Source organism: Micropterus dolomieu, linkage group LG15 (assembly GCF_021292245.1).
Source record: "Micropterus dolomieu isolate WLL.071019.BEF.003 ecotype Adirondacks linkage group LG15, ASM2129224v1, whole genome shotgun sequence".
Taxonomy (NCBI): domain Eukaryota; kingdom Metazoa; phylum Chordata; class Actinopteri; order Centrarchiformes; family Centrarchidae; genus Micropterus; species Micropterus dolomieu.
Genome location: NC_060164.1, coordinates 23358199 through 23370918, shown reverse-complemented (window position 1 = coordinate 23370918; position 12720 = coordinate 23358199).

The following is a 12720-nucleotide window of genomic DNA, read 5'->3' as shown; positions in this document are numbered from 1 at the left end:
GTGACTACACAGTGTGTACAGAAAAAGTCCTTATAGGCAAGCCATGCTACTCTGCAGCCATCTTGGCAACGCCTCCGAGCAGTTATTTCGGACTAACAAGACCAGATCTGAATGAACGGGGAGAGAGCCAAAACTGAATGTTTAGAATCAGCAGTAAATCTAATAAAAATTGCTGAAAAAGTTTGATGACTTTGCCCCAAAATAAGGTTTAAAAAGCATTTTTCTTGACTGGATATACTTCTACTACGCATGTGTCACTACTACCATGCATGCACAGCCGAAGTAAAACGGGCCCGTACGTCAGTGGAACCACACGATTGGCTGAAATATGTTTCCCGCTTCGGCTGTTAAAAGCAGACGATTGGCTTTCTAGCGAGATAACTGCCATCTTTGCCATTGCGGGCTTTCCCCATAGAGTTGTATAAAAGATGTGATTGAGTGACGTGTCTCCTCTATAAAACGTCTCTGGTACAGATCAGAATCAGTAGGCAAGAGGCTCAGGAAAATCCAACCCGATTTCTTCACATAGGCGACTGAATAGTGGCTGTTCCAAGTGAAAACAATTAGAAGAGAGTCTGAAAATTATGTCTAGCAAATAATATTCCTATCTTGATAGTCCTCTCACAACCCATCAGATTAAAGTTGTTAACCATTGCCTTAAATCAAGAACACTTCAGGTGCCTGGTATTGAAAAATGTTATTTAAATTATGTTTATGATGCACGTTGCTATACTGTCAATTTTAAGGGCCAAATGGCTTTTAAGTAATTTACAAAAATGACGGACAACTACTGATTGCATATCTGCACTGACGGACATCACATGTAGGCTAACATGTTACACACATCAGAAGGTCCAAACATTTGCAATTATTCATGACAGATCTGACATAAACAGCTTATCATCTCTGTCTAAAGCCTGCTGTAAACAAATCCACTGGTGATCAACCAACCTGACTTAATCTCCCACTTAGATTTCCAAACAAACCCACATAGACCTGCAGATGCGCGCCACACACACACACACACACACGCTTCACAGATCATAAGTCTCGAGTCCGTCAGCAGAGAAGAAGCAGAAGTTTATGAGATTAGACGTTTAGCATCAACTATCAAAGCGAGCAACAGCAGAAACGGTGTTCTTAAAAAGGGATCTGTGTGTTGTGCGTGTGAGAGGGTGGGGGTGTGTGTGACCCCATCTAAACAAGCCCCAACAGCCCCTTTGTTGGCGAGTTGCTCCAGGAGAGCGTGTTGATGGAACCGCATCGATGTTCGGATTAGGGCACGCCTCCGTGATCAAGTGCTCAAACACTAGATAAGAGCGACAGAAACACCCTTTAATCCTGACTAACCCTTTTCTAAACAGGATGGGATCCTACTGGGCTCACTGGAGGGGAGGAGGGCTTTAAAGAGCAGCTCAGAGTTTAGGTTCAATCAGGGATGGAGACTTTGATTTATTTTAAGTAGAGAGGAGGTTGTGTACAAACGTAAATGAGTTTGATATGAAAAATACGACAATATTTGATAGTAAATGATGCTCGTTAAAGAAACAGTATGACAATTTGGGAAGTACGCTTATTTGCTTTCTTACTGAGAGTTAGATGTGAAGATTGATACCATTCTTGTGTCTGGGGGAAAACTGACATCATGACAGCTCTTCAAAGAAGTGAAACCAAAACATTTGATTGCCCCTTGGTGGTGTCTATCCTTTCAAGTAATTCTTATCACGCTGCTGTGTGTTTTATATTTCTACAATGTTTGGTTTTACTTGGTTACTTGATTCAATAAAAAGGGTGGTTTCATGTCATGAATGATTTCAATTGGCCGGGTTTTGGGCAGGACCTTGATACCGCGGCTCCAATTCAATGATTACTACTACTACTACTACTAATCCTTATTTGTAGAGCACTTTTCAAAAACAAGTTACAAAGTGCTTTACTGCGCAGACTCTGGCTCTGGATGACTTCACCAGTGCAAGATGGCAGCGCTTGTATGCGGGATATTTTCGCTTCACTTTGGTAGAGTGGGGTATACCCACTCGGCAAACTTCCGGTCTCCAGGCTGACGCCAATACGTTTCAATTCATCGAGTGGCAACTTGAGGCTGGCTCCAAAAGGGAGTCAATCTCCATTGACACCCATGTTAAAAAGCTCAACTTTACAGCAGATCAAAACACGTTTACAGCCTGGTGCAAAAGATGGTTTTAGTGTATATTGCTAATTTTGCCCTTCGTGATAACTGTGAGGGGGAAGAATTTTTTTATAACTCACCTGTTTAAGTTATATTAAGCCTTAAAATTCTGCATTATTAGGGGCGTGACCACTTTGATTGACAGGCGCCTCTGGCCTCTGTCACTGCTAGCACTCGGTTTGCCGTCTGTTATGGTGCTTTCAGACCAAAAGCGAAGCGAGCGTTCAGGGCGGTGAGTTTACATACAATGTCAATGCAGAGACGCGTAGAGCCGCGATTTCCTGTCGGGCGGCGCGACGCGAAGGGGGTGGGGCCGGCGACACAAAGGCAACAAGAAGGATCTGTGTGAGTTGAATATTTTCAAGTTAAGCGAAGAAGTCGCATGAAGCTGATTCGCGATAGCCTATCAGTGTTGAGATTGTCCGTACGTCACCGAGGCTTCAGAGCGTTGTGTGAAGAGGACCAGGCAGAGCCGGGGATTGAAAATCTGCTGGGTGGCTGAGAGCTGCTAAACCTGGAGAAGAGGAGCAGGGAGCAGCTCTGCAACCATTGGACAAATAAACACCCGAAGTCAGTCGGATTCTGCTCTGACAACTACACCGTTTACTTGCGGGAGGAGCTCGGAGTTAACTGCTTTTATTAAATTAGCTTTTTACTTTTGTTTTTGGGATTTCAACGTTGATTTATCTTCACTGGAGCTTCTCAGTAGCTAGATTCTGTGCACATCCGGTTCCAGTGTTGTTGTTAGCGTTGTTAGCTCTGTCGGACTACGACTTCATATTTATATAAAAACCAGACAACTGGACATTGCTGGGAGAAAAGAAAGCGAAGAGGTTGAACTACCTGGTGAGTTCAGAAAACATGTGTCTGTAACTTTATTTCAGCTGTCATTGTACTTTACTGTGACCAAGTTAGCATAGCATAGCCCTGATCGATCCAAACTCCATTCAGAGACATTCAACATTTTAGAAGTTGTTGTCCTGCTGTCTTGCTGACAGACCTGACAAAGCATGAATTCATGTTTAACAAATCTGCATCATGTAGTTATTTCAGCATCAGTTTGACCCGTTTATTGCTATTTAATCACAGCAAAATGTTTACTTTGGGTTCATACAGTTGTAGTAATGGCGAGTTGTGTTTTTTCACGTTATCGCGTTAAAATCACCTTCTCACGGTGTGTGTGTGTGTGTGTGTGTGTGTGTGTGTGTGTGTGTGTGTGTGTGTATATATGTATATATATATATAATGTGTGTGTGTGTGTGTGTTACCACAAACATTAACGCAATTAATAACTGACTCATAGTTAACTTTTAACTGTCAGCGTTGGTCTCAACAAAATCTAACGTTAGTGTTGCAAAATAACGTTACCACATTTATATATTAAAGTGTTTAAAACCTTGTGAAGTATAATGTCAATACCAGATAAGGGAGTATTATTTTAATATTTTCCTGTGTCTTACCTTGACTGTAAGCTCGTAACGACCATAAACTGGTAACAATACGGCCACAGGTTCCAACCTCCACCACACAGCAGCGGGGGTTTAAAAGCTACCACTGCTAACGCTGAGTAGTATGTAGCATTAGCTCCTTAGCTTGAGCTAACTCGGTCACGTCGAGCTAGGTGTGGGAGTGGTTTCAGCAACACGTCACCTCAGCTCCACCCAAGACCCGCCTCTTTGCCCATTTTTGGTTGTCCGGGAGTGACACGCGGTGATGCATTGCCAAGATGGCGCTGGCCGTCTCCCCCAATTCGGTCTTCAAAACTGCTCTTCCGAAACCAACGGGTGATGTCACGGACACTACGTCCATTTTTATATACAGTCTATGGGTGTACCAGAAGAGAACATTAGCTCTTTAATGTCTTGAGGCAAGTGATGACTGTAAGACTTGAAGACTTGGTGTTTTGACGTCTACCGTCTCTCACGTGACATTTGACATCAAGGGTCAGAAATTGGGCCTAATCTTGAAGCTGTACTTCAGGAAGATTATTATTATTAAAGCAAACCAATGTTGAACGTTGAAGCCCAGTCTCTTTTCTGGTGTTGTCTTTCTTGTGTTGTGACTTGCTATCATGTATCGCAAGTCTCTTGGCTCAATACCATCCAGCACTTTTAAAGCCACTACCTTTTCTTTTCAGTATAGGTGAGAAATGACAGTAGGGAGACACTTGATTATAGGTATTGGTGTGTGGCAGCTTTTTCTCTCCTTTACAGGATAAAGGAAATGACAAAAAATAACCTCCATCCATTTCCAAGTGTAGGTCCCACTTTCTCTCTCTCCATTTTCATTTTCACCCCTAGTTTCGCAGGTTTGTGCCACAAAACTGTTGAAATTGGATGCTAAAATACCTTTGCTTTAGCAACCTGTCAGCTTCAGGCTGACGTGTGAAAAGGTAATACAAGCTAGGCTTTACACACACAGAGGAAAACCCCTACACACACCCTACTGCTTTTCTTTACTGCTTCAATAGCTGCACCAAATTCACACTATCTTTCTCCAAACTATCTCAAACCAATGAAGACCACAACCCAAGTGTTTTAACACCTCATTAGAGAAAAAAACAATCCTGCTAGTAGTTCTTATTGGCTGCACTCAAGTGAGGTGATTTGCCGTATTTGTCTTGTTGCTAGACTGACAGAATATCCAAAGAACAGGAAGTAAAAAATATGAAATGTGATAAATTTATTTCCCACTGGCATCACGTCTGCTGAAATAATTCTACAGGGACGGACAATGAACAGTATCACCTTCCACTGTTATTCAGAACAATAACCCTGCAATAAATGTTTTTATGTAATATATATATATATATATATATATATATAAATAAATAAAATGTTGATTTAATATTCTGTTAATCTTTCTATGATAATGGATTTGTCGTTCCACCTTCTCCTAATTGTGCATTAGTTATATGTGGGATTTGCACTGTTATTTCGACAATAATCAATTTGAAGATGTGAGCTTTGGCTCTGGGAAATTATGAAGGACACATTTTGACGTGTTACTGTCACGATTCGTGGAGGTAAGCGCAGAGGAGGTGAGAGCCCAAACGCAAGACACCAAGGCAGAGATTCAGTTCAGGGGATTTAATCCAACAGAAGCAGAATCAGGCTTACAGGTAGTTGACTGGCATCCAAAAGCAACAGGAGAAACAGTAACAGACAGAACACTCCTCCATACAACATAACAGAGTGTATACACTACAATGAACAGAAACACCAAACATTTATACATAGGGACTAACGAGCAGGGCGGGAGCAACACAGGTGATCACAGGATCAGGTCTAACGAGGCAGGCAGAGAGTATGGAAAACAGAGAGACAAGCAGGCAGGCAGAGAGACAGCAGGAGGGAACAGAGAGACACTTACAGATGCAAAACACCATACATTAACAACAGGGACCACAGGCTGAAGCAAAGATAAAACAGAACTCAGATTAGACATGGGCAAAATAACACATAAGAACACAGACCAGAAGTAAACACTAAGACATGAACTGAGACACAAAACTAGGAGCTAAGATGCAGGGAACAATCTATAATACATGACAGACCAGTACAAAGAGAGCTAAACAGAACCAGTAAATGAACAAGGGAATACACAAAGCTAAACAGAGAACACAAGACCAGGAACCGAACCTCAAACAGGAAACAACTGACTAACAGAATGAAGTAGGGAACAGAGGTGGAACCAACTGGAAAACAGGACACCACAAAACACAGACATAAACTAGGTTACTGGACACAGGACAGAAACCAAAACCCAACATACTATAAGACAGATACTGAACTGATCAAAATATCCAAATAACCACAGAGAGCTAAACTTAAACATAGCCGACAGGCAGAACGTGGCAGTTACTGACTAAACGATTAATTGATTAGTCAAGTAATGCCCTCCCATTCTCCGTTTGTGCCCCTCTATCCGGCCCGGTGGAAAATCAATACATAATTAAGTAAATACAGACAAAGGAGTATATTAAAACTCTCTTGTTAAAGTAAAATCTGTCTGGCACAATATGGTATACTGCATACCAAGCTGCAGGGCAGGTTAAGAAAAAAGATAGAGTTAAAGAAAAGATAAAGACAAAAATTGGCACCTTAATTGATAACAAAATCATCATTAGCTATAGCCCCAAATATTTTAGTGGTTGTTGTGATGCTGTAATTTCTTTATAGGGTGTTTGCTTCAAAAACATCCATCAGTTGTTTTTAGTTTTGTCTACACCACATTGTTGGTGAGGATGTATTTGTTCCCTTTTGCTAATGCTTGTCTCAACATGATTTTTTAATTGTGGAGGCAACAAGTGAAACAGCTAGGCTGGGGCAAAGGTGGGGAGATACGGTTGCAGCTCTTGAATAAGGGATATGGCTTAAAAATGAATTCTCAGATTTTTTCCACAGCACGGTCAATTTACGATTCTAATCGATTTGTTAGCATACTGTTGCTTGAAACTTGATTGGCAAGCAGGCCAACAAAGCTAGACAAAACCGACATAAGAGCACTTAAAGTAACCAAGTATGTTATCTAGTAAGTTTGCGATCGTCAATTTGAGATTTATAGCTACAAGCTAAACCTCTGTCTGTGAAACCTGGCAGATTTAGCTTGAGCTGACAACTCTGCTAACACAGGCAAACATCAAGAAAGTGCAACAAGACAAAGCAAACCAGCTAATAAGTTATTACTTACGAGTCCAACAGCAGGAAGGTCTGCTCAGCATCTGTCCTGCGTCCTTTCAGCCCTTTAAGCTCACGCCAACAAGTCAAAGTCAGTCTTATATGTACTCTTGTTCGATCTCTTGCTCAGTCACTCTTTTAAAGCTGTTATTTTAAGATAAAATTACTACATTATGTTGCTTTAAAGGTGTTTTCAGAATGAATGCAAAGCTAAGGTTAGAGATGGTGGGATTGGATGCAAAATAAATGGAAAGACATTCAAACCCAGATTTATTTGGGTGGGGAAAGTGAAGCGTTCCTCCATCATTACCATCACTGAACAGCCCTCGAGCATGGCCCTTGTGGCTATATTCAACTACATTGAGCTCTGCATGAAAAAACTCATCTGTCTCATTCATTTGAATGCTGCGTCAGGGCACAGATCACAAACAACACAGAGTCATCTGAACAGAAGGTTTATCAAGCTCAACTTTTACTGCAATGTAATGCGAGGTCATTTGGCCACTCAACCACACAAAGCCCTAACTTTTTAATGTGAATGCTTTATATCTGCTGTTTACCACTAAATTGTAGCGATAATTCCGTTGATGTGATGACTTTCCAGTTGTAAAATCCTGTCTGTGAGTATAACAAACTGCTGTGCAGTGTTTTGGGTGTTATAAAATAAAAACATGCCATCACAAACGCAGCCCCCTATGAATGCTCGCCAACCTCCTGTAAGTCTGTGGTTAAACTTTCAGGTGTGACTGTGTGTAACTGTTTGAGTGTTAACAGTTTACCAATTTTAGAGCTGTATTAAAATGTATTGGCAAGAATTCATCCTAGTTAAAGAGCTCATGTTATGCTTTTTAGCTTTTTCCCTCTCCTTTATTGCGTTATATCTTTTTTGTGCATGTAATAGGTTAGCAAAGTGAAAAAGCCCAAAGTCCACTCCACAGAAAACACTGCTCTGAACTGCATGAAAACAGCTCTTTTGTAGTCCAGCCCTTTCTTCTACTTTGCTGTGACGTCACAGCAAAACATGCGTCATAATGCTCGCCAAGCATGCTCGCCTAGCTAGTGGAAAAACACTCAGAGTTGCAGCACACAGTGACAAGACGTCCGTCCGCTGCCTCCCCTCTCCATTCCAAATGTTAGCTACCCTCCAGGCAGTCAACGGACATAAAGTTGTAACTGTGATGTAGAGACTAATGTTGGGCCAATAGACGATGGCATCCTCCATCGGTAATGGCTGTATTTTTTCACATCGTACCGCCTTTTTAGCAGGTTTTAATTCCTTACCTTACTTTAGTCCTTAACATTATTACTATTATTTTTAAATAAACCTAATTTGCTAAACCTCTGTCTCTCTTCCCCTGTCTGCTCCACTTTCTCCATCAGCATTATGTTTTATAGTCGCCTAAAAGACACAGAACTTGTCTTTTCCCCGTATTTTTCCACCCACAATCTGTTATCACGGTAGCAGGTGAGCCGCATGTCGACTTGTTAATGACGTAGCCTATCAAACAACCGAAACTAACATCTGCACTCTGTGTATTCACTGCTGCTTTAGCTGGTGCGAATGAACACATGCACATAAGACGACCGCTTAACTAGGTACTGCGCATGACCAACTCCCAACAAAGATCTTGTAGAGGTGAGATGCATCATTCCATAGCTAAAACAAAGGGTTGAAAAGAGGAGCTGCAGCAATGTGCAGTATGACAAATAAATTATGAATCTGAAAATGAGCATATTATCACCACTTTAACACTTAATAGTGTCCACTAGAAACAACGTTAATAGAAATTATTTTGTAAATACGCTTTGACCTTTCTAAACTCATCGACTTGAAACACTCAATTAGGATGACATGAGCTGTTGACAAGAAAAACGGCAAGTCATTACATCTCAAAGATGACAACTCCTGAGAGCCCTTACAAACAAGGATTGTTAATTCCTGTGTCTAGATTAACACCTGTTGGTAAACAAGACAATTATTCTGTTCAGTCCAATGGGGAGCGGTGTGTTAATCATACATGCATCCCCTGTATAAAAGGCAACCTGATCTTCCCCCACAGAATTCTCACTGATTAACTTGATACTCCTGACTGTTTAAAATTCATCCCACCATTGAGCAAGAAACTGATCTCCTGTGTGTTTGTTTGTGTGTGTGTGTGTGTGTATGTGCATACAATTGTGTTCCCCAAGATCCTGCAAAGTGTATGCATAAAATATCCCTATCCCTGGCGTCAGCACAATTAGCTGTTAAATAAAATACCTATTCATTGACGCTTTTGCAGCATTTTAATTAGACAAACCAGCTGAAGTGAGGGCCCGTTTTAGTAAAATAAACAGCCCTGTTTGCCAAGAAAGAGCTCCCTGGAGGGAAAGGCACTAAGTGAGGTTGCTTGGGGCAGGAATAGCAGCAGTTTACCCGAGTAGCTTAAAGCTGTTTGTTTCTTGAAAAACGAGAACATGTTTGAACACTTCCTTAACCTTAAACCACCATTATTTACCTGTTCCATCTTTGTACCACCATGTGTCAGTAGCCTCTTTATGCATCTGCCTCAATTCAATCGGAAATAATGTCAATTTTTAAGGTCCTTGTGTACTTGAATTACTTTACAAGGTTCTGAGGAATAATTAGGTCTCTCAGTGTTAACAAAAATGTATATCTAACAAATATTGAGAAAGCTGAGTTGTGTATCCACCATGCTGATATTTTCCAACTCATTTTGGCCAATTGCAGATACCGGTATGTGTACATATTTATTTCCACCTAATTGCACAGAATGTCAAGTCTTTCTTGTAGTGGAGTTAACATTAACATTATGCCTACTCTTTTGATCATGGCTCACTGGCAGATGCAGACCTAAAATACAAGGTCTTTTCAAAATGTACACATTCACTGCGCGAAATAAGAAATCTATTACTGACAGATATTTTTCGCCGGTGCATATTTCTCTCAGGTTTCTCTTTGTCACAATAACCGGGATGACTGTGTGGTGTATAACATATGTGCATTTGACCATTATATGGTATTTAGCAGATACCTAAACATGCCCTATATAAGCTATGTTTGATGTACAGAGAGACAGAGTGGCCATCGGGCTGGGTCACTCTCCAAGCTGCTGCAGAGCTTGTAATTGATGCTGAATTCCTTGATGTAATAAACGTTTATGACCAAGAACAGTGTCAAGCGGATTTCTTCTCAACACATCATCGCAGCATTATTGTTCGGACACCACAACTGCTCTTAAGTTAAGCAATTAAAACAGTAGTGTTGAAGGAATGTGATTTGGCTCCACTTGGCATGACTGACACTGGGCAGTCATTGCAAGTAGCAACTTTGCTACCCGTTTTGGACACTTTAAAAATGTCCACACTGCAGACATACTCGTGTTGCTTGTACATAAGTGTCATCTTATTAGCCTGTGATATCAGCAGAAATGTTCCTTTCAGGCTGATACCAATATTTAATTTTATAGCCTTTATCAGCTGATATGGATGACGTGCTGATATTAACGTGCATCCCTAACCTGAGGACTTGAAAATAAAATAGTTATTTATATAATCCAAGAAAGGCGTTTTAACTGCAAGGTCAGCTAATTGCTTTTAATTCACTATGTATGGTCTCTGCTGTGTTTATACTGATTGCTTACATGCGGGCTGCTACAAAGACGTCCTCTCTACTCTAACATGTTTATGGTCTAGTGGGATTTTGAATATATGTTTGTGAAAAAGCTAAACCAAACATGGTCACGGGCGGCTTTAGAGAGAATCACTGAAGTGAGGAATTAGTATGAGTAATGTATTTATAATATACATGTCAGGGTGCCAAATTGGCATAGTAATTATATGTAATTACATTATTTATGGTGTCATCAAAAGTGCGGCTTTTGCACTTTAAATTGTCATCCCATGTAATCTTACAGGCACTTGAGTAATACTTAAATCAAACATTTGTGTCACCACCTCCATCTAACATAATGTATGATTGTTAATGTTTTGTAACTCTGCTGAGCTAAATTAAACTGAAAAACACTGAATTAGAAGAAGTCTAGTAGATATTCTGACACAGATTGGCTTGCTTTGCTGTAACAGCTCAGGTTGTTATTCCACCAGGAGCCGTGTGGCTGTTCCAGCTTCCATTTCCTGTCCGAACATCTGCTTTTTCACCAGTGTCTTGAGAGGTAACTGAGACAAAAGATGAACAAACTGAAACTAAACCCACTAGAAATGTTGGATCTTCCAAACAGTTATTTTCATCTCCTGTTCAGATACATTTAAAACCTCTGTGGTTCAGAATGCATATTCTGGCAGAGAGGTAGTGGAGGTTGAATTGGGACATAAATCTGCATCAGAGAGTTTGTGTTCCATAGATAGAAGACGTCAGGATTTCACACAGCAGGGAGTGGCTCTGCATTGCTCTTTATTGTCATGGTGCTTCCTAATGAGATTTCTCCTGCACTTATCCCCATTACTCTTCTTCCTTCCTGCATCTCCATCTTGTTGTCCAACTGTGTCACTGTGACAAAGAGGGAATAAAATCCCTATGTCTCTCATTGCCTTTCTTGTACGCTTGAATTTTAGCCAGTTAATTATAATATTCATACCTCTCTTGATACTCTTCTCATTCTTTATCCTCTCCAACTCTTGCACTTCCATTTGAGGCACGTCATGTCACTCTCGTCTCTTGTCAACCATTCTCACTTCTTTACTCCATTGAGAGTGTCATTCTCAACATTTTTTTTTTTCCGAATGACTTTCAGTCTCTCGCTCACATTCCCATTTCTCTCTTTTTCCAGACTTTCCCTTGAAGTGACAACGGGCATACTGACATATCTGTAATCACATTGTCAGGGCCATTTTCAAACATTGTCAATCGTTTTGTTCCATAGAGGCTCTAAGGCGGGAAATATGTCAGAACTCCAAGAGTCAAACAAGAGCATTTTCAACACACATATAAGAGAATAGCTTAAAGTATCATGAGCATTTTGTGTGTACTTGTTTAAATATTTGTAATTTTTTCATGCATTAGGTTTATCCAGTGTCACCGACTCCTGTTAACTTATAACTTGAACTGATAGATGATGCGAGTTACAGTGGATCCAGCCAAAAAAACTCATGGTCTCAGGTAATCTCTCCTGGCTGGACACTGAATCTGCTCCAGGGTTTGCACACCACCACACTCCTCTAATCACACAACTTGTAACATGAGACTGAACACGCTCTTAACTTAAACATAATGCCATGATGCTGATTGTCTTTCAGTCTCCATTGCAGAGAGTTGTGTTCACATTATGCCCACTGGGGGGCAGTATCACCCCAGTAGTAAGCCACTGGTGGGCCAACAGGAACTCCCCCTGGATATCCTCAAGTTTAGTGTTGGCCTCTGAGGAACAAAGTGGAGGGGAAAGTCACTTTTACCAAGTATGTCAACTTCTGTATTTTTGAAATAAAGACTCCTTAACTACTGTGGATGAAGGCAATATTTTCCAAATAGGTCAATAAGCGAGCATAATAGAAGACCTCTAAGTTGCATCAATTAAGCAATATAAAACAAATTATTATAGTTGTATGGATTTGACAGAATTGACACAACCTGGTCTGGTCTGTGTTGTTCACCGTAGATTAGTTTTTTTTTGGTTTTTTTTTACTTCAGAGGATGGTTCTTATGCTCTTTTAGATGTTATTAGTTATTTGACACTGGAAGAAGAGAGGGGGAAGATTAGAAAGCCAGATAGATTGTGATACTGGTCACAACTTATATTAACTTAAAACTCAGAGAAACTTCAGAAAGAAAGATCAGACTTGGTTAACGGCAAAGATGCAAAACCACCACCACCAAAAAAACAACTATTAGTTGTT